This window comes from Bos mutus, chromosome 8, assembly GCF_027580195.1.
Source record: "Bos mutus isolate GX-2022 chromosome 8, NWIPB_WYAK_1.1, whole genome shotgun sequence".
NCBI lineage: Eukaryota > Metazoa > Chordata > Mammalia > Artiodactyla > Bovidae > Bos > Bos mutus.
Window position 1 is genome coordinate 111,193,112 of NC_091624.1, and position 3,236 is coordinate 111,196,347.

Here is a 3,236-nt window from a genome sequence, read left to right on the forward strand (position 1 = left end):
TAAAATTAGAAATAAGTGAAATAGCAATAATAATAATAGTATTTATAATAAAACTTTCACTTAAGGTAACTTTGAAAACTAATTGTAGTGGAAATAGAGAAATAGGAAAGGACATTTGTTGACTCAATTTTTTAAATCAAAGTACTAATGCAAAAACAATAGTTTGTGGAGCTGGAAGATGGGAACAGACATAGTAGATTTAATGAAATATGAAAACACAGAGAGCAAACATTAATAAAGTGTTATTAAAATTGTCACACAGTGTTAACTACCTGATATCTGATTACATGAACTTGAAGTGAAGCAAGATAACAGGCCTCTGTGTGTGTGTGTTAGTCCCACTCATATGCTTTTTCCATTTGCATTCCTAAAATAAATAATCATAGGGTTTTAATACAGTTACATTTATTAGATAAAATTACAAAGGGATTATATAGGAAGTATTTTATTTGGTTGTAAGAGAAGTAGATGACAATGGATCAGAGAATTACATAGGTTAAGAACAGACTATATTAAAACATCATGAAAGTGAAAATCACTCAGTCATGTCTGACTCTTTGTGACCTCATGGACAGTCCATAGAATTCTCCAGGCCTGAATACCAGAGTGGGTAGCCTATCCCTTCTCCAGTGGATCTTCCCAACCCAGGAATCAAACCAGGGTCTCCTGCATTGCAGGTGGATTCTTTACCAACTGAACTATCAGGGAACCCCAAATATCATGAAGAATGGGTCATATTTATGGACTGAGTTAAAAGTTAATTGGTATTTGTAATGCAGTATACAATGGGTATTAATAGGGAACGTTATTGGACCCCATGATGTAACATGCTTTCCATGTGTAGCATAACTGATGGGTGAGATACACAGTAGAGAACAATACTATTACACGTATCTGTTCCCCCAGGAACAAGGAATGTGTTTAAGAAAGTCAGTCCTCAGTGGAGTAGAAATGGGAGAGCTTAAAATGTTTTGAATAAGAATTAGGCAAAAGTTTTAAGTGAAAAGCTTTGAATTGAAAGGAAATGGAATAAGTCAATAGGTACAGAAAAAGAAATTGATGAACCCAAAGAAAAACAATAGCAAGCCTGTGTCATATATAATTTCACTTTTAAAAGGGGTGAAATAATTTAATAATATTCCTGTACAATCAGCTCTAAATAAAAATTCATACATCTTATTGTTTCTGGTATCATTACTGCTGCTGCTTAATCACTTCCATCATGTCTAACTCTTTGTGATCCCATGGACCATAGCCCACCAGGCTCCTTGTCCATGGAATTCTCTAGGCAAGAATACTGGAGTGGGTTGTCATTACCTCCTCCAGAGGGTCTTCCTTGCCCACAGATCAAACCTACATTTCCTGTATCTCCTGCATTTCAGGCAAATTCTTTTACTCCCAAGATACCAGGGAAGTCTTCTGGTATCACTACAACTAAGTATAAGAAAATAAGGATTTTATTTCTTGAATTGACTTTAACTGCACCTCAGTTCATTGCTGAGGTTTCAAATCTCATTTCTTAGAAACTGAGCAAGGCAAAGGCAGCAATACTTGCATGGATTATGTAAATAAGTTCATGCATCTAGTTCAGTTAACAGAAGGGAAACGTTGCTCAAAAGCATTAATGAATTGACCATCTTGAATTTACCATATCTACAGATGGAGTACAAATTAAGAACAGAAAAATCAAACATCACTACAATGATGGAATTTATCCTCCTGGGGTTTTCTGATATTTCCAATTTCCAATGGATTCTTTTGGGGGATATTTTTAGTCCTCTATCTGACCATCCTGATGTGCAATAGTGTCATTGTACTGATAACAAGAATTGACCCTACTCTCCAGACCCCTATGTACTTTTTCCTCAACCACTTTTCCATTTTAGAAATCTGTTATGTAACTGTTACTATCCCAAGAATGCTCACAAACCTCCTGAGCCAGAAAGGGCACATTTGTTTCATTGCCTGTGCTACACAAACGTGTTTCCTTCTGTTTGGAGGTTTAGAGTGTCTCCTCCTGGCCATGATGGCCTATGACTGCTACATGGCCATTTTAACCCTCTTCACTATGGTCTGATCATGAGCCCCTAGTCTGTGCCAGCTGGTTACTGCCTCCTGGGTCAGTGGAGTTCCTGTTGTAATGGGCAAACATGGCAGGTTTCCTCTCTGCCTTTTTGTGGGTCTACCACAATTAATCATTTTTTTCTGTGACCTCCCCTGAGTATTCAAGCTTGCTGTGGGAACCCATTTGTGAATGAGATAGCAGTCTATGCAGTTGTAGTGGTATTCATCATGGTTTCATTTCTGTTGATTGGTGTCTCCTATGGCAAAATCATCTCCAACATTCTGAAACCGCGATCTGCCAGAGGGAGGGCTAAAGCCTTCTCCACTTGCTCGTCTCACCTCACATTAGCGGTCTTATTCTATGGCACAGCCTCTACCACCCATTTACAGCACAAAGCAAATCAATCTGAAGAAACTGGGAAGCTGATCTCTCTTTTCTACACAGTTTGGATCCCAACATTGAATCCCATTATATTTACTCTGAGGAACAAAGATATCACCGTAGCACTGAGAAAACTATTAAGTAAATTATCAACTTGACTCGAAGGCTTGAAATTACAGAAGCAATTATTTGTTTCTATGGTTATCATGTAAATACATCAGAAAATATCTAGTTTATTTCTATGTTCCTATAAAATGATAGTTAATATCATCACTGCCACCTCACATTATGTGAAAAGACCTTAGTTTCAAAGAGTTAAGGGTTTCTGGGTTATCAAAGCACACATTATCTCCATGGCAATGATCTATTTTGAAAACCTATCTTTCCTCCCACTAGGAAAGAGTGAGTTAAGAGATTTCCTGATCAATAAAATGATAGTTAACTGCTATATAACTAATGATCATGGTCATGCCCTGTAAGAAATTTGCTTGAAACTTCCCATCCCTTCAACGATTGGATTTAGACGATGAGAAAACAACAACCACATCCAAGTTGGTGGAAGTAGGGGAATCTGAGTGCTTTCTTGCAGTTTTTCCTTCTTTCTCTGTTTTGCAACTGTCCATATCCCTTTCAGAGTACAAACCCTGAAAGGATCCTTTGTTACCTCAATGCTGACTGTTTTCTAGTAACGTCATTTCCTCCAGCTTGTAACTTCATGTTTTGCTTTTGTAGTGTCTCCTTAGTATAAGGAATATTAGGAATTTAAACTATAAACTGTATTGGGTTGAAT

At 37.2% G+C, this 3,236-nt stretch overlaps 1 pseudogene; it reads left to right on the forward strand.

The window, feature by feature from the left end:
* Positions 1-1,689: 1,689 nt before the first annotated feature.
* Positions 1,690-2,604, forward strand: LOC106701584 (olfactory receptor 10AG1-like; annotated as a pseudogene).
* Positions 2,605-3,236: the final 632 nt, after the last annotated feature.